Source organism: Ursus americanus, chromosome 14, assembly GCF_024610735.1.
Source record: "Ursus americanus isolate L20-20 chromosome 14, mUrsAme1.1.p, whole genome shotgun sequence".
Classification (NCBI taxonomy): Eukaryota; Metazoa; Chordata; class Mammalia; order Carnivora; family Ursidae; genus Ursus; species Ursus americanus.
This window is the reverse complement of record NC_142140.1, coordinates 25724082-25744647: the sequence shown is the minus strand read 5'-3', so window position 1 is coordinate 25744647 and position 20566 is coordinate 25724082.

Sequence of the window (20566 nt, the reverse complement as noted above, 5' to 3'; positions counted from 1 at the left end):
AAAAGCAAATCAAAATAGAGAAATAAAATTTGGTTTCCTACAAATCAGGGAAGACATTGAAAAGGACAATCAAACTGTTGGACAAAAGCCCAAAACTTTTGAAGAAATCCCTTAATCCCAAGCATAATATGGTCATGGTATACCTGAGCAGAGGTGTGGATAATAAGGACTTTGGGTCCCACTGAGCCTTTTATAGTAAGAGAAAGGCCTGACCAATGGAAGTGATAAGGTACAGACATGTATTGGAAGTAAATCCAAAGAGGTTGTTGTGGAAACCCAGCCGCCTCTTATTTTCCAGCCATGCCTTATCTCACAGACACAGCCCACCAGCAAGTGAGTTCCTAGAGCAGACTGAGGAGACCACGGGTGCCTGCCACAGTTGTCTTGTCAAGATGTCCCCTGCCTCAGGAAAAGATCACATCCTTCAGTCTTCTATAGTCTTTTACATCAACTTTTATGGCTACACCAAGTTCTCTTCTTTCTGTCTCATAACTGTGAGTGTGAGAGGAGCAAACCTCAGTAAATTTCTTCCATCTATAAAGCCCTCTCTCTGAAAAGGGGGGAAAAAGAAAGAAAAAAAAAAAGATTGATGAAAGAGCAGATGATCCATACAAAGGAAGGGGCCAAGGAAAGAACACCTAAAGAAAGAGCGTTTCTTAAGAAGAACCCCTCTCAATACAAAAATCACCATTGCCTCTCTGAAAGCTCAAAGAGAAACTGCAGCAATTTCAACATCTTGACAACAACCCACCTATGCTCCACATTCCTTTCCTATTACACCAGCCTGACACCTGGATAGATGTGCTCATCTTCTTTCCTGAAAGGGTTTCTGCACATATCAAGGTAACCTCAAGTCAAAGACATGCTGCAGGTAGGGTGACATGCAGTCCAACTCTTGAGATGTTTCTGAGGTCAGATCCTGAACCGGTCCTACCACCATTCAATACACAGCAGCTAGCACACCCCTGATATCTACACTATTAAGCAACACAAGCAATATATTGCAAGATTTATTTCTGGACACTCCCTTGTGACATAAAATGGGTTTGTTTCTCTACCTGAACATGAGCTTCTATGCTGTTCAACCTGCTAGAAAGTATATGCTTTAAGATGGTGTATACATGTTGCAAGATAATGACTAAATTCAATGATAAAGGATGAGGTTATTAAAAGACAGTAGTATCATCACAGGGGAAGGGAGAGAAAACTGAATGGGAAGAAATCAGAGAGGGAGACAAACCATTAGAGACTCTGGACTATGGGAAACAAATTGAGGGTTACAGAATGGAGGGGGGTGGTGAAGGAGGTTACCGGGTGATGGGTATTAAGGAGGGCACATGTTGTGATGAGCACTGGTGTTATATGCAACCAATGAATCACTGAACACTACACCGAAAACTAATAATGTACTATACGCTGGCTAACTGAACATCATCAACATCATCATCATCATCATCATCTTCATCATCAAGACAGTAGTATCAGAAAATGACTCCAAAGATTAAAACTCCTTAGTAGCTATTCTAAGAACAATGAATAGCCCAACAACCCATCAGAGCAACAGAGGTTGCTGTTTTTAGTGGAATATTGGTGATAACATCAGAAGTAGTGACAGATAAAAGATATCTCAGTTTTAAATCAGCCTGGACCCCTGTCTCAGAACTTCAGACACTACCTCTAGAAGGTCTCAACCTCCAGTTCTATCCCTTCTCTTTTACCAATGTCTACATGTCCTGAGGGCTTCCTGATCCCCACAAGAGGACATCCAAACGAGAACACCTGGGGATTTCATTTTGCTACACTTAACTCTTATCTGCCAACATGTTATAAAGAGCAGTCCATACAAACAAACTTTGTTCAGCTCTGATCCACATGAAAGACAAAATCAATGGGTAGATCAAAGGATAAGCACAATTCACTAGCAATACTAACAAGATAATCCTAAAAATAGCAAAAATAACTGTGTGCTTAAGACGTACCTGGCTCTAATCTAAGAAATTTACATATAACTCCTTTAATCTGTACAACTCTGTGAAGTATGGACTATTTTTAATCTCCATTTGATATTTATATGAAACTGAAGCATGACAAGATTAAGTAACTTGCCCTAGGTCACGTATCCAGGCACAAAGTTTCCAGGAACTGTGCTCTTGACCACTAACTCTCCTGTTTGCAAAAGGAAATAAATGTAAGTGCATCCCTGTCTCTCTTAATAAAACACAGGAGAGTGAAAGGTAGCGTTAGAATGAGAACTTTGGGGGCGCCTGGGTGGCGCAGTCGTTAAGCGTCTGCCTTGTGCAGTCGTTAAGCGTCTGCCGTCGGCTCAGGGTGTGATACCAGCGTTCTGGGATCGAGCCCCACATCAGGCTCCTCTGCTGGGAGCCTGCTTCTTTCTCTCCCACTCCCCCTGCTTGTTTTCCCTCTCTCGCTGGCTGTCTCTCTCTGTCAAATAAATAAATAAAATCTTAAAAAAAAAATAGAATGAGAACTTTGAATCACATAAAGATATTTTAAAAACAAAATCATCTTCAGATATTAGTACAGAGAGGCACAGATTAATATCAAATGACTTGAAGCTTCTGCACAGCAAAGGAAACAATCAACAAAACTAAAAGGCAATTTACAGAATGGGAGAAGATATTTGCAAATGACATATCTGATAAAGGGTTAGTATCCAAAATATATAAAGAACTTATAAAACTCAACACCTCCCCCCAAAAAAGAATAATCCAATTAAAAATGGCCAGAAGACATATGTAGATATTTTTCCAAAGAAGACATCCAGATGGACAACAGACATGTGAAAAGATTCTCAACATCACTTAACCATTAGGGAAATGCAAATCAAAACTACAAAAGATGTCACCTCACCCCTGTCAGAATGGCTAAAACCAACAACACAAGACACAATTGTTGGTAAGGATACGGAGAAAGGGGAACCTTCCTGCACTGCTGGTGGGAATGCAAACGGTGCAGCCACTCTGGAAAACAGTATGGTGGTTTCTCAAAAAGTTAAAAAGAGAACTACCCTGTGATGCAGTAACTGCACTACTAGATATTTACAAAAAGAATACAAAAATATTAACTCAAAAGGTTACATGCACTGCAATGTTTACAGCAGCATTCTCTACAATAGCCAAATTATGGAAATATCTCAAGTATCCATCTATTGATGAATGGATAAAGACAGGTGATATATGTATCTATAATGGAATATTACTCAGCTATAAAAAATAATGAAATCTTGCCATTTGCAATGATATGGATGGAGCTAGACAGTAATATGCCAAGCAAAGTAAGTCAGAAAAAGAAAAATACTATATGATTTCACTCACACGTGGAATTTAAGAAACAACACAAACAAGTAAAGGGGGGAAAAGGAGAGAGAGAAAGAGGTAAACCAAGAAAGAGACTCTTAACTACAGAGAACAAACGGATCATTACCAGGAGGGAGGTGGGTGGGGAGATGGGCAAAATAGGTGATGGGGATTAATCACTTCTTGAGATGAGCACCAAGGAATGTGTGGAAGTGTTGAATCACTATATTGTATACCTGAAACTAATATAACACTGTACGCTAACTGGAATTTAAATTAAAACTTTTAAAAATATCAAATGATTTGAGACACCACTGATACATGTGTATCCTAGCTTTGCAATCAAGTTCAGTGGAAGACATAAAGTAGAATTTTTCCAGTGAAAGACTGTAGGCAGTCCTTGAATACATGTGCTATTTAGTCCACATAATATTTTCAAGTTTTTAAAAAATTTGCTGCCAAAATGCAAAAGCTGAACATTTTTACATTTTCATAGGCTTAGGAGACACATCTGTTCTACACTCAGTCCCAAATTTCGGGCTTTTCTAAGAGAAGCAGGTTTGTCAATGGCCCCTCATGCAGCACTTAGTGAGAGCCAAACTGCAGGTTTGTCCTTTAGATGAGCATGTGCTTGAGTTTGCCATACTCACTACCACTCCCTTTTGTCTCATACCTGACATCTTCTCTCATTTCTATTTCCCGCTACAACTTCATAAAGCATCTGAGCATATGAGTCCTGATTTAGAGCAAAGGAGAAGTTAAAGAGAAAAGGATTCTGAACTAAAAGGTGAAATAAAGGGATTCTGCCTCTAGCTGTGGGACTGCTAACACTACCTCATCCCCCATATACTCACTCTTCAAATGTGAGGCCAGTCTAGATATCAAAGTTGCACAGTTATAAAACTTAGGAGATTGAAACAGTAAATGTGGTGTCACTGCAGTGAGTTTGTCACTGTTGCAAAGGCTGCCTAGTACAGTCCCTTCCTGTGCACAGCAGGCCTTGTCTGGTTATATGGGGTATTCATGTGCCTTTGAGGCATGATGGGCAGTTGCCAATGTTGCCCATCATTGGTGAATTTACTGTACTCTTCAGATAAGAGAAAATAACTTTTCCTTTCACTCTGCAAAGTTCTCAACTTCCCAATTTCACTTTGATATTCATAGGTGCACGGTTTTTTGCTTTTTATTTACTGAGGCATATACACACAAAATTCATTAATTCGTTCAATAAATGAGGATGACACTATGGGCACTGCGCCAGGCACTAGGATATAAATCTGCAAGGTGGAACAGTGGGTAAATGGGAACCAACGCAAGCTTTCACAGATGGCTGGCATTGCAAGGAATGTTACTTGCAGTATCTGAAGGTCACAATAATTAGCTGGGGATAACTGATACCACCTTTCCCTGGTATGCATCCCAACTCTTCAGGGAAATTTACTGGTGCTTCACAAAATAGTGAGGATGGTGGGCTTTTTATGGGAAAAGCAGAGTCAGACCTTCATGTTAAGATCAACATAAGACAAAATCTGGAAGGGTAAGTAGATTCAGGAAGCAGAAAGATAAAAGCAAAAGTAACTAATGACCTCATCAGAACACACGGTGGGCTTAAGAGACATGTCTGCTCCATGCTCAGTTCCATTTCACAAACAGGTGGGTGCTCATTTCAGTTCCACTTCAAGAGATCCCCTTGAATTTATAGTAGCTCTGGGAGAAGTAAGGGAAGGTGCACTCACGAATTCTTAGATGGAGGCAGAGAAAGATCTTGTGGCTTGGGCCAGGTGTTGTTCCTGCCAGACAGTCCCTGCTAAGGGTACTTCAAATACCCTTTTGTGAAGATTAGACTGTCAGTCAGCTGGAGCTCTTGGCGTGTGCCATGTGAAGTTAGTAATTTCGTGGGAGTGAGCAGTGTGTGAATAAAAGTTCTGACCCAGTGCTTCTTGAGAGGGCCAATTCACCAAGTACCTCTCCACCAACTCCTAGGTATTGCCAAATCCCTTCTTCCTAGAGCCACAGCTTTTAGGCTCCTGTGATTTTCTTCCCATAGACTACCACTCAACTACCCACCACCCTCACACCCTAATGTCTTTGTTTTTGGCCCACTAGGAAACCATTGCTTTATTTAAAGCAGAATCTAAATTCAGCATGCCAAAGTTTTGTTATCATTCCTTTCAGGACAGGGAGGGCTTCGTCTTTAAAATAGCATTTTTTATTCCATTTCACAGAATTTTTGTCCTCCTTTGGAAAGACCTCTCATTCTGAGATCAGCTAAACCACCTCTTCCAAGGCAGTGGCAGCAGCAAGAACAAATGACTTTCCGTATTGCAGCAGGGCAAACCTTTCCTACAATTTACGTGTACTGTGTATGCAACCTCACCATATACATAAGCTAATGGAATTAAGAGAAAATTTTACTTTTTTTTAAGCTCTTTATTTTGTTAGAAGATAGTGAAAACTTGAATGTGAACCAACAAAGACTTTTCTACAGCCTAGCCTGTTCTATGGCCAGGAATAATCATAGGGGTAAAACAATACATTGAATTCACTCCTCTGAACCCCAGTTCAGACCTCAATTTAGGTACTTAACTATTGTGTGTCCTTGGGCAAGTAACTTAATTTCTGAAAGTCTCCATTTTCTAATCTAGAGAATGGGAGTGATAAAGCCTCACTATACTTCATATCCTAAGCAATACACCAGATATGATGCCTGGACAAGCACCCAGCACAGTGCCTGGCACAGAGCAGGGGCAGGGCATATAAATAATAGTAATGCCGTAGCATGAAAGAGACAGCCATTAAAACCAGGAGAGATGCTTCTCACTGACTGCATCAATGTTTAACAGTATTCCCAAAGAAAGATAGAAGCTTCAATTGTTGGCACAAACTATGTTAAACAAATAATTTTTCGATGGATAAATAAAACCAAAGACATATATCAAATAGTTCGCAAAAATTAAATAATGGAGAGATAGTCCATGTTGATGGATAGGAAGGCTCAGTACTGTCACGTCAGTTCTTTCCAACTTGATCTATAGATTCAGTGCATTCCCAATCAAAATCCTAGCGAGTTATTTTATGGATATTAACAAACTGATTCTAAAGTTTATATAGAGAGGCAAAAGATGCAAAATGACGAACACGATATTGAAGGAGAACAAAGTTGGAGGACTGACACTACCTGACTTTAAGACTTACTATAAAGCTACAATAATCAAAACAGTGTGGTATTGGCAAAAGAGTAAATAAACAGATCAATGAGACAGAAGCCCTGATGTAGACCCACATAAATATAGTCAGTTGATCTTTGACAAAGGAGCAAAGACAATATAATGGAATAAAGGTAGCCTTTTTAACAAATGGTGCTAGAACAACTGGTGACCCATATGCAAAGAAATTAATCTAGACACAGACCTTACACTGTTCACAAAAATTAACTCAAAAATGGTTCACAAACCTAAATGTAAAATGTAAACTATAAAAGTCCTAGAAGATAACAAAGGAGAAAATTTAGCTAACTTGGGCATAGTGATAACTTTTTAGATACAACAACAAAGGCACAATCCATGAAAGAATAAAGGTAAAAAACTTCTGCTCTGCAAAAGAAAAGGCCAAGGGTATTAGAAGACAAGCCACAGACAAGGAGAAAGTATTTGCAAAAGACACATCTGATGAAGAACTGCTATCCAAAATATACAAAGTACTTTTAAAACCTAATAATAAAAAAACAAACAACCCAATTAAGGAATGGGCCAAAGACTTTAACAAACACCTTACCAAAGAAATATGCAGATGGTAAATAAGGATATGAAAAGGTGCTCCATATCGTTCGTCATCATGCAAATATAAATTGAAACAACAATGAAATACCACTATACACCTGTAAGAATGGCCAAAATCCAGAACACTGATAACAATAAATGCTGACAAGTATATAGAGTAATAAGAACTCTCATTACTGCTGGTGGAAAAGCAAAATAGTACAAACACTTTGGAAGATAGTTTGGTAGGTTCTTACAAAACTAAACAGTCTTAGCATACAATCCAGCAATCACATTCCTTGGTATTTAGCCAAAAGAGTTAAAAACTTATGTCTGCATAAAAACGTGCATGTGGATCTTTATAGCAGCTTTACTCATAGTTGCCAAAACTTAGAAGCAACCAAGATGTCCTTCAGTTCATGCACAGATAAGCTGGTACAACCAGACAATAGAGTATTATTCAGCACTAAAAGGAAATGAGCTATGAAGCCATGAAAAGACATGGAGGAAACTTCAATGCATATTACTAAGTGAAAGAAGCAAACCTGGAAGGTTATATCCTGTATGATTCCAGCTATATGACATTCTGGAAAAAAGTAAAACAATAAGAGAGTAAAAAGATCAATAATTTCTTGCAGGAGGAAGAAGGGATGAATAGGCAGAGCACAGAAGATTTTTAGGGCAGTGGAAATATTCTGTATGATAACATAGTGATGGATACATGTCATTATACATTTGTCCAAATACCAAGAATAAACTATAATGTAAATTATGGACTTTGGGATTATGACGCACCCATATAGATTCATCACTTGCAACAAATGTACTGCTCTGATGGGGCATGCTGATATTCAGGTAGGCTGTGCAAATATGGAGGCAGAGGTATAGGAAACATTGTGTACCTTCCTTTCAACCTACTTTAAACCTAAAAGCTATTAAAAAAAAAAACCCAAAGTCTTAATTTAAAACAAATTCAATTGCTGGGGCGCCTGGGTGGCACAGCGGTTGGGCGTCTGCCTTCGGCTCAGGGCGTGATCCCGGCGTTACGGGATCGAGCCCCACATCAGGCTCCTCCGCTATGAGCCTGCATCTTCCTCTCCCACTCCCCCTGCTTGTGTTCCCTCTCTCGCTGACTGTCTCTCTCTGTCAAATAAATAAATAAAATCTCTAAAAAATAAAAAAAAAAAAAAAATAAAACAAATTCAATTGTTAAACAACATTGATTCATTCAGTCAATCTATATTTGAGTAATAACTTTACACCAGATGAGAAACGCACTGGGGGTATAATGGTGAAAAAGATTTGGTTAGTTTCTGTTATCATGGAGCTATGGGGAAATAAAGGTAAATAAACAAGTAACAATATTAAACTGGGGTAGCGCTTGGGAAAGTAGAGGATATTTTGTAAGTGTATGCCTAGCAAAGACCCCTTTGGGAAAAGCAACTTTCCCAGAGGCAGGACAACCTAAGCTGAGATCTTAAGTTCAGGGAGGAACTAACAAAGTGCAGAAGGTGGGTAACAACAGGTACAAAGATCTGGAAGTGAAAGCACATGAGCCTTTTCAAAGAACTAGAAGAAGTCAAGGAAGTCATACAATGCAAGGGAGCCAGCAGGTGTGCTCAGGGGTACAGGGGAAGTGGTGGGCAAGGCTCAGCAGAGGGGATTTAATTACAACTGTAGTAGAAAGCTTTCCATTCTGTTACATTGATCTATGTGTCTGTTTTTGTGCCAGTACCATACTATCTTGATGACTACAGCTTTGTAATATAGCTTGAAATCCAGAATCATGATGCCTCCAGTTTCATTTTTCTTTTTCAGAATTGCTTTGGCTGTTCCGGATCTTTTGTGGTTCCATACAAATTTGAGGGTTGCTTGTTCTAGCTCTGTGAAAAATGCTGGTGGTATTTTGATAGGGCTTGCATTAAATGTGTACACTGCTTTGGGTTGTATAGACATTTTAACAATGTATGTTCTTCCGATCCATGAGCATGGAATGCTGTTCCATTTCTTTGTGTCCTACTCAATTTCTTTCATCAATATTCTGTAGTTTTTAGAGTACAGATCTTTTACTTCTTTAGTTTGGTTTATTCCTAGGTATCTTACTGGTTTTGATAAAATTGCAAATGGGATCAATTCCTTGATTTCTTTTTCTGCTGCTTTGTTATTGGTGTATAGAATGTAACAAATTTCTGCACATTGATTTTATATCTTGCAACTTTGCTGAATTCATGTGTGAGTTCTAACAATTCTTTGTTGGAGTCTTTCAGATTTTCTAGATAAGAGCATCATGTCGTCTGCAAATAGTCAAAGTTTGACTTCTTCCTTGCCAATCTGGATGCCTTTTATTTTTGTTGTTGTTTTTGTCTGACTGATGAGGCTAAGATGTGGTATAGTACTATGTTAAATAGTAATGGTGAGAGTGGACATCCTTGTCTTGTTCCAGAAATGGACCCACAACTATATGGTCAACTGATCTTAGACAAAGCAGGAAAGAATTTCCAATGGGAAAAAAAAGTCCCTTCATTAAATGGTATTGGGAAAAATGGACAACAATACGCATAAGAATGAGACTGGACCACTTTCTTACACCATACATAAAAATAAATTCAAAATGAATGAAAGACCTAAATGTGAGACAGGAAACCATCAAGATCCTAGAGTAGAACACAGGAAGAAACCTCTTCGACCTTGGCTGTAGCAATTTCTTATTAGACACCTCGCCAGAGGCAAGGGAAACAAAAACAAAAATGAACTATTGGGACTTCAAGATACAAAGCTTTTGCACAGCGAAGGAAACAATCAACAAAACTAAAAGCAGCCTACAGAATGGGGGAAGATATCTGCAAACAACATATCTGATAAAGAGTTAGTACCCAAAATCTATAAAGAATTCATCAAACTCAACACCCAAAAAACAAACAGTCCAATTAAGAAATGGGCAGAAGTCAGGGCGCCTGGGTGGCTCAGTCAGTTAAGCATCTGACTCTTGATTTTTGCTCAGGTCATGATCTCAGGATCCTGGGATCAGACCCTGTACGGGACTCCACATTCAGCAGGGAGTCTGCTTGACGATTCTCTACCTCTGCCTCTCCCTCTCTGTCTCTCTGAAATAAATAAATCTTGAAAAAAAATGGGCAGAAGACATGAATAGACACTTGTACAAAGAAGACATCCAGATGGCTAATAGAGACATGAAAAGATGCTCAACATCACTCATCATCAGGGAAATACAAATCAAAACCACTGTGCGATAACACCACACCCCTGTCAGAATGGCTAAAATTAACAACACAAGAAACAACAGGTGTTGGTGGGGATGTGGAGAAAGGGAAAACCTCTTGCACTGTTGGTGGGAATGCAAACTGTCATAGCCACTCTGGAGAACAGCTTGGAGGTTCCTCAAAAAATTAAAAAGAGAACTACTCTACAATCCAGCAATGGTACTACTAGGTATTTACCCAAAGGATACAAAAATACAGATTCGGAGGGATACATGCACGCTGATATTTATAGCAGTATTATCAGTGATAGCCAAATTATGGAAAGAGCCCAAATCTCCATCGACTGATGAATGGACAAAGAAGATGTGAGATATATATATATGATGGACTATTAGTTGGCCATAAAAAAGAATGGAATCTTGCCATTTTCAATGATGTAGTTGGAGCTAGAGTGTATTATGCTAGGTGAAATGAGTCAGACAGAGAAAGACAAATACCATATGATCTCACCCATATGTGGAATTTAAGAAAGAACATAGATGAGCATATGGGAAGGGGGAAAAGAAAAAAAGGAGAGAGGGAAATAAGCCATAAGTGATATTTAACAATAGAGAACAAACTGAGGGTTGACGGAAGGAGGTGGGTAGGGGATGGGTTAGATGGGTGATGGTATTAAAAGTGGGCACTTGTTATGATGAGCACTGGTTGTTGCATGTAAGTGATGAATCACCAAATTCTACTCCAGAAACCAATATCGCACTGTATGTCAACTAAAATTTTAAATTAAAAAAAATGCAACAGAAAGCTATCAGGGAGATTTCAGCAGAAGAGTTGCTTATTTTAGGGTAGTGGGACTATGGAAGATAGTTTCCCCCTTGGTATTTTGATTTTTTAAAATCTCTAATAATGAGCAAGTACTACTTACGTGATTTAAAAAATTAACAGTTTCCTTTAAAAAGAAAGAAATACACTAAGCCATGTATCTAATAGGCTCTTTTTTAGAGAAGAGGTCAGTGATCTGAACAGCATTAACATCACCAAGAAAGCAAACCAACAATGTTGAAATGGGAGAGGGCTGAACACAGCATCTTTGGCTCAACACATCAATCAAGAGATTTAGCTCAGCGGACGCAGAGACTAGGCTCTAGACACTTAAACATAAAGTTCTCAGAGATTAATATCTTATAGATGTCAGAGAAACAAGCAGGAAAGAAACTTAGAGACCTAAATGGTTTTCAAACACTGTTAAGAAAAAGGCTTTTTTTTCCTTCTTCAAATGCAATATGAACATAAAATAAGTAAAAGATTACTTGCAATGAGAGCGAATTTGACAGAAATTAAAAATTCTATGAGCCAAATGCAGGCAAAACTAGAGGCTCTGACGGCCAGGGTCACGGAAGCGGAGGAAAGGGTTAGTGAATTGGAGGATGGGTTAATAGAGGAAAAAATAAAAATAGAAGATGGTCTTAAAAAAATCCACGCCCACGAATGTTGGCTACGGGAGATTACTGACTCAACGAAACGATCCAATGTTAGAATCATCGGCATCCCCGAGGGGGTGGAGAAAAACAGAGGTCTAGAAGAGATATTTGAACAAATTGTAGCTGAAAACTTCCCTAATCTAGCAAGGGAAACAAAAATTCGTGTCCAAGAGGCAGAGAGGACCCCTCCCAAGCTCAACCATGACAGACCTACACCACGTCACGTCATAGTGCAATTCGCAAATATGAGATCCAAGGAAACAGTATTGAAAGCGGCCAGGGCAAAGAAATTTCTCACGTACCAAGGCAAAGGCATCAGAATTACATCAGACCTGTCTACACAGACCTGGAATGAGAGAAAGGGTTGGGGGAGCATTTTTAAAGCTCTTTCAGAGAAAAACATGCAGCCAAGGATCCTTTATCCAGCAAGGCTGTCATTCAGAATTGATGGAGAAATAAAGACATTTCAGAATCGACAGTCACTAGCCAATTTCGTAACCACGAAACCAGCCCTACAGGAGGTATTACGGGGGGTTCTATAAAAGTAAAAAGGCCCCAAGAGTGATACAAAACAGAAAGTCACAGCCAATACAAACAAAGACTTTACTGACAACATGGCAGAATTAAAAGCATATCTCTCAGTACTCAGCCTGAACATTAATGGTTTAAATTCTGGTTTCAAACGCCACAGGGTTGCAGATTGGATAAAAAGAAATGACCCATCCATTTGCTGTCTACAAGAGACTCATTTCGAACCCAAAGATGCATTCAGACTGAGAGTAAGGGGATGGAGTACCATCTTTCACGCAAATGGACCTCAAAAGAAAGCTGGGGTAGCAATTCTCATATCAGATAAATTGGATTTTAAACTACAGACTATAGTTAGAGATGCAGAAGGGCACTATATTATTCTTAAGGGAAGTATTCAACAAGTGGATATGACAATTATAAATATATATGCCCCCAACAGGGGAGCAGCAAGATACACAAGCCAACTCTTAACCAGAATAAAGAGACATATAGATAAAAATACATTAATAGTAGGGGACCTCAACACTCCACTCTCAGAAATAGACAGAACACCCTGGCAAAAACTAAGCAAAGAATCAAAGGCTTTGAATGCCATACTCGACGAGTTGGACCTCTTAGATATATATAGAACACTACACCCCAGAACCAAAGAATACTCATTCTATTCTAATGCCCATGGAACATTTTCAAGAATAGACCATGTTCTGGGACACAAAACAGGTCTCAGCCGATACCAAAAGATTGAAATTATCCCCTGCATATTCTCAGACCACAACGCTCTGAAATTGGAACTCAACCACAAGGAAAAATTTGGAAGAAACTCAAACACTTGGAGACTAAGAACCATCCTGCTCAGGAATGACTCGATAAACCAGGAAATCAAAAATCAAATTAAACAATTTATGGAGACCAATGAGAATGAAAATACAACAGTCCAAAACCTATGGGATACTGCAAAGGCAGTCCTAAGGGGAAAATACATAGCCATCCAAGCCTCACTCAAAAGAATAGAAAAATCTAAAATGCAGTTTTTATATTCTCACCTCAAGAAGCTGGAACAGCAACAGAGGGACAGGCCTAATCCACGCACAAGGAAGCAGTTGACCAAAATTAAAGCTGAAATCAATCAAGCAGAAACCAGAAGTACAGTAGAGCAGATCAACAGGACTAGAAGCTGGTTCTTGGAGAGAATCAATAAAATTGACAGACCACTGGCAAGACTTATCCAAAAGAAAAGAGAAAGGACCCAGATTATTAAAATTATGAATGAAAAAGGAGAGGTCACGACGAACACCATTGAAATTGGAAGGATTATTAGAAATTTTTATCAACAGCTATATGCCAATAAACTAAGCAATCTGGAAGAGATGGAATCCTTCCTGGAAACCTATAAACTACCAAGATTGAAAAAGGAAGAAATTGATTTCTTAAACAGGCCAATTAATTATGAAGAAATTGAGTCAGTGATAAACAACCTTCCAAATAACAAAACTCCAGGCCCGGACGGTTTTCCTGGGGAATTCTACCAAACATTCAAAGAAGAAATAATACCTATTCTCCTAAAGCTATTTCAAAAAATAGAAACAGAAGGAAAGCTACCAAACTCATTCTATGAGGCCAATATTACCTTGATCCCCAAACCAGGCAAAGACCCCCTCAAAAAGGAGAATTACAGACCGATTTCCCTAATGAATATGGACGCCAAAATCCTCAACAAGATACTTGCTAATAGAATCCAACAGTTCATTAAAAGGATTATCCACCACGATCAAGTGGGATTCATACCTGGGATGCAAGCGTGGTTCAATATTCGCAAATCAATCAGCGTGATACATCATATCAACAAGAAAAGACTCAAGAACCATATGATCCTCTCAATCGATGCCGAAAAAGCATTTGACAAAATACAGCATCCTTTCCTGATTGAAACCCTTCAGAGTGTAGGAATAGAAGGTACATTTCTCAATCTCATAAAAGCCATCTATGAAAAGCCTACTGCAAATATTATTCTCAATGGGGAAAAGCTGGAAGCCTTTCCCTTAAGATCAGGAACACGACAAGGATGCCCACTCTCGCCACTATTATTCAACATAGTACTAGAAGTCCTTGCAACAGCAATCAGACGACAAAAAGGGATCAAAGGTATTCAAATCGGCAAAGAAGAAGTCAAAATGTCTCTCTTCGCAGATGACATGATACTCTATATGGAAAACCCAAAAGAAGCCACTCCCAAACTATTAGAAGTTATAGAGCAATTCAGTAACGTGGCGGGATATAAAATCAATGCTCAGAAATCAGTTGCATTTCTGTACACGAATAACGAGACCAAAGAAAGAGAAATTAGGGAATCCATCCCATTTACAATAGCACCAAAAACCATACGTTACCTTGGAATTAACTTAACCAGAGACGTAAAGGACCTTTATTCTAGAAACTATAAATCACTCTTAAAAGACATTGAGGAAGACATAAAAAGATGGAAAGATATTCCATGCTCATGGATCGGAAGAATTAACATAGTTAAAATGTCCATGCTACCCAGAGCAATCTACACTTTCAATGCTATCCCGATCAAAATACCGAGAACGTTTTTCAAAGAACTGGAACAAATAGTCCTTAAATTTGTATGGAACCAGAAAAGGCCCCGAATCTCCAAGGAACTGTTGAAAAGGAAAAACAAAGCTGGGGGCATCACAATGCCGGATTTCGAGCTGTACTACAAAGCTGTGATCACAAAGACAGCATGGTACTGGCACAAAAACAGACACATAGACCAATGGAACAGAATAGAGAGCCCAGAAATGGACCCTCAGCTCTTTGGGCAACTAATATTTGATAAAGCAGGAAAAAACATCCGGTGGGAAAAAGACAGTCTCTTCAATAAATGGTGCTGGGAAAATTGGACAGCTACATGCAAAAGAATGAAACTTGACCACTATCTCACACCATACACAAAAATAAACTCCAAATGGATGAAAGACCTCGATGTGAGACAGGAATCCATCAAAATTCTAGAGGAGAACATAGGCAGCAACCTCTACGACATCAGCCAAAGCAACCTTTTTCATGACACATCCCCAAAGGCAAGAGAAACAAAAGATAAAATGAATTTATGGGACTTCATCAAGATTAAAAGTTTCTGCACAGCCAAGGAAACAGTCAGAAAAACTAAGAGGCAGCCCACGGAATGGGAGAATATATTTGCAAATGACACTACAGAGAAAGGACTGGTATCCAAGATCTACAAAGAACTTCTCAAACTCAATACACGAGAAACAAATAAACAAATCAAAAAATGGGCAGAAGATATGAACAGACACTTTTCCAATGAAGACATACAAATGGCTAACAGACACATGAAAAAATGTTCAAAATCATTAGCCATCAAGGAAATTCAAATCAAAACCACACTGAGATACCACCTTACGCCAGTTAGAATGGCAAAAATAGACAAGGCAAGAAACAACAATTGTTGGAGAGGATGTGGAGAAAGGGGATCCCTCCTACATTGTTGGTGGGAATGCAAGTTGGTACAGTCACTCTGGAAAACCGTGTGGAGGTCCCTTAAAAAGTTAAAAATTGAGCTACCCTATGATCCAGCCATTGCACTACTGGGTGTTTACCCCAAAGATACAGACGTAGTGAAGAGAAGGGCCATATGCACCCCAATGTTCATAGCAGCAATGTCCACAATAGCTAAATCGTGGAAGGAGCTGAGATGCCCTGCAACGGATGACTGGATTAAGAAGTTGTGGTCCATATATACAATGGAATATTACTCAGCTATCAGAAAGAATGAGTTCTCAACATTTGCTACAACATGGACGGCACTGGAGGAGATAATGCTTAGTGAAATAAGTCAAGCAGAGAAAGACAACTATCATATGATTTCTCTCATCTATGGAACATAAGAACTAGAATGATCAGTAGGGGAAGAAAGGGATAAAGAAAGGGGGGGTAATCAGAAGGGAGAATGAAACATGAGAGACTATGGACTATGAGAAACAAACTGAGGGCTACAGAGGGGAGGGGGGTGGGGGAATGGGATAGACCGGTGATGGGTAGTAAGGAGGGCACATATTGCATGGTGTACTGGGTGTTATACACAACTAATGAATCATCGAGCCTTACATCGAAAACCGGGGATGTACTGTATGGTGACTAACATAATATAATAAAAAATCATTATTAATAAAAAAAAAAAAAAAGATTACTTGCAGTTTGAACAGGATGGGAAATGCAGTAGGGAAACCCCAAATGTGATGACTTGATCTCCTTTATTTCCTAAGGTTAATCCTTCCCCAGGACCTCAAGGCCAGGGCTCCTCAGAACAGCTCGAAATGTACCCACCTCGACTGAACATTGAAGAAATTGCAGCCCACAGAGGGAAAGCTGAGCTTTTAGTGCTGGAAAGGATTTGCATGAGTTTGGGGGTTAGTATAGAGCAGGGATGAGACCCAGGCACATGTTCTGCATTTGTTCTGGTTTCCTTCACCCAAAAAAAATGGATAAAAGAGCAATTGCCAGAAATCAGGTATTCAAGGCAAAGAACTGGAGTGATAGCCAGAGGAGGGTATCTCTTTATGGACCTCCTTACCTCACTTCCCAGGAGCCAGTCAAGTCTGCAGGAAGTCACACTCCACCCTCCAAAGGATCTCCCAAACAGCTCTGTAGTTGGCTTTGGGTTCCGACTCACAGAGGGTAAACAACAACAACAACAATAACAACAACAAAAGGGGATCTTACTGGCTTATTTATGAGGGAAGGCTAAGGTCAGTTGTTCCTGGCATGGCTAGATCTCAAAGGACTCTTTCTCACCATCTCTTGGCTGTTTTCCTCTGAACTGCTTCCTAGAGAGGGCAGATTCTCTCCACCACCATGGCCACTGACATTTAAGTTTCCTGACATCCAAGATCCTGAAGACATGTGCAACTCTCACCTGATAATTCCAGCAGAAGTTCTCAGAAATGCTTGATTTGGACAGGTGCCCAAACATCCCTGAAATAATCATTGTAATCTGGAGAAACTGGGTTTTTGGATTGGCCTTCCCTGAGTCTTGCACCCACTCCAGGAGTCTCAAAGTAGAATCCTCCCCATCTAAGGGAAGGGGAGAAAGACTGGGAATTAAAGGTTGGTCATCCTACATGGACACTTGGACTGCTTTTCTCTAAGAAAAGAGACAGGAATGCTTGGCCAGCAAATACAAGATATAACCTTGACATTTCGTGTCTGTACCAAGTCATTTCCTACATGCTGAAAGTGGGGCTATTTATGTCAAAGGGCACTCTTAGAGATACACAGGATACTACTTTTCTGTTTGTTGTTGTAAAAAGTCATATATTGCATGCAATCCTAATTGAATCAGGCCCCAACAAAACTAGGTTGTGTCAACTACAACTGAAGTGAAATGAAATCAACTGAATTGGGAGATTTCTATGATTTACCTGCAGTCAGATTGGTCCCAAACCATTTATGAAAATGCAAATTGTAAAGCTATGCTGACATTTATTCCTTGTCTCTATGACAGGTAACTATAGAAAGAAAGAGTATTCAAATGCATATTATTAGATTTATTACATACACCTTTAGGATAAAATAAAACCACTCAAAGCTTCCAAACATGACATGAATTTTTAACACCAAATTTTAAGGATTTTTTACAAGGACCACAGGGGAAAATTGTGTGCATATATGTAATTATAATAAAATTTATGGTTAATTTTTTAAAAACTATCATCTTTCGGCGTACAGAAGTATACTTAGCATCTGCCTTTGCCTTCCCCGGACCACTGGCACAAGGAATAAGGTCAAATGCATATTTCAGAGCTTAGACATTTCAAGTGTTCTACTCCTTGGGTTTCCAAAATAGCTCTCAGATTTCTTCAAAGGTTTATTCACAAAACAGAGCGAAAATGTAATGAGAAAAGGCTGAAAGAAAAGCTCTAACCCAGAGACATCAGGTGGCTTTTGAGAAGCACTTTAATGACAAAGCTGAAATCGACATCTGTTAGCACCTTTCATAATGCCCCCTGGAAAATGCACTGAATCCATTTAACTCTTGGCATCCAGCAAGAAGGGATCCTCCAGGTCCAGCAACTATTAGATGCTCTCAACATAAGCCATGGAGTGGCTGTGATGAGAGAAAAACAAAACAAAATGAGGTAAAATGAAACTCACTTCTCTTCTCTTTGCTTGTCCTGCCCTGGAGGGAAAGATGACGAAATCTACACGGGCTAAATCGCTGCACAAGCGAACTGTGGGTAAGGGCCTTAGGTCAACCCAGGACAGGAGAATGACATCTGTTAATGTTTGGGGATGGTAACATTCCCCCGGGACCTTTAGAAACAATGCCAGCTTTGAAATAGTGCTGGTCACTTCCCTTCCCCTTCTCCCCATATAAACAATATCTTTCAAACTTTAATAATAGGAACCAAACCTCATGCCACACTTAACATGGCAATATAGCCATTGAATGACTTTGCTGAGGAGGGACCATTTTTTAAAGCAAAAAAGTTTCTCTACCAAGCCAGTGGAACACAGCAATTTAAAAAATACATATGGTAAGTAAATTCAAGTACTGGATGGCTTGAGGAATAAAATTTTATCTTCCTAAATCCAGTTTGGCAGAATCTTTATTCTCACTTGGATTACTCCTACAGAGAGCAATCCAAGTACATCCAAAAGTATGTAAATAACGTTTCTTTTACCCACAGTAAAACACATGGCTGTGAGTATCTCTGTGGGAGAATGAGCTCTGAGGGAATATTGTGGAACACTGAGTTTTGAGACTTTCCCTCAAGGCCTCTAGTCTTGCTCTTTTAGCTCACATTTTTTAAGGGCCTAATACATGCCAGACACTGGGAGTATAAAGATGAGCAAAAGTTCACCAGCAGGGAAGTCAAGGAGATGAACACATAAAGAAGTGATTACCATCCACGTGACTGTTTAAAGCAATGACCAGCAAAGAAAGGGAGGGTAACTTAGCCAGGCAAACAAGCATTATTAGGGAAGTTTCGCTGGCTAGCTAACTTTGATCTTTGAGTGTTAAGTAAGAACTCACTAGGTGGAAAGTGGTGTTGAGTGAGAGGGGCAGAACGAAGAGTGGGGAGTATATTCTAGACTAGAGGACTACAGAAGACCAGTGGGATCTCATCTCAAATCCTAACTCGGATTTATTGGGGGTGGCTGCTCGGAGTGTGGCAGGGAAGAAGACTGAAGCTGTATGGCAGACATTATTGAAGTCCCACTCTATAATCGACCCCCCAATCCACTCAGTCTGCCCCCACCTTGAGTTCACCTGTGGCCTTGGTGGACTGTTCTTTTATAGGCTGACAGCCTCCCATTTCAACCACCTGTAGCTTTCTACTTCTCTGAGGATTTTCTGATTCTTTAAAAGGCCAGGGGCAAGGCAGCCAGGAAGTATTGAGGATTTAATGCCCACCTGGCCCTCTTCATCCAATGACGAATGGGAGTTGGTGTAAAGATACGCAAGCTTCCCCCATCCCTTTGTGACACAATTCTCAGGTACAAACTAAACAATCTGCAAAGTGTCTCTGATGGGACTGAGTCCAATTGCCCACATTTACATACCCTTTAAGGACCTACCTGCCTTCCTTCACTCATTTTCCTTACTCCCTCCCTGAAGCTTGCTAGGATCACCTTTCAAACATTATGCATCAGTTATCTATTGCTTTGTAACAAATTACCCCCAAATTCAGCATTCCGAAACAACAATAAACACTGATTATCTCTTGTAGCTCCTAGAAGTCAGGAAATTAGGAGAAGCTTAGCTGGGTGGTTCTGGCTCCAGGCCTCTCATGAGGTCTTAATCAACTGAAGACATGACTGGGGCTGGAGGACCTACTTCTAAGAGGGTTTACTCAGATGGCTACCAAGTTAGTGCTAAGGGTTAGGGGGAGGCCTCATCATATAGAACTCTCCATAGGGTTGCTTGAGAGTTCTCATGACATGGCAGCTGGCTGCCCCCAGAGGGAGGAATCCAAGAGACAGCAAGGCAGTCATTACAATGTCTTTTATGACAGCCTTGGAAGTCACACACTTTTTCTATACTTCCTTTCTGTGGTATTGTACTAGTCAAACAGGCCAGTCTTAGGCAATATGGGATGGAACTACAGAAGGGCATGGATACACAAGGGAAGCTAGGATCATTGGGAGACATCTTGGAGGCTGGCTATCATACTTTATATTGTGGTTTAAGAATAAAGTTCATCCTGACCCATTAGTGATGTCTGCATCGA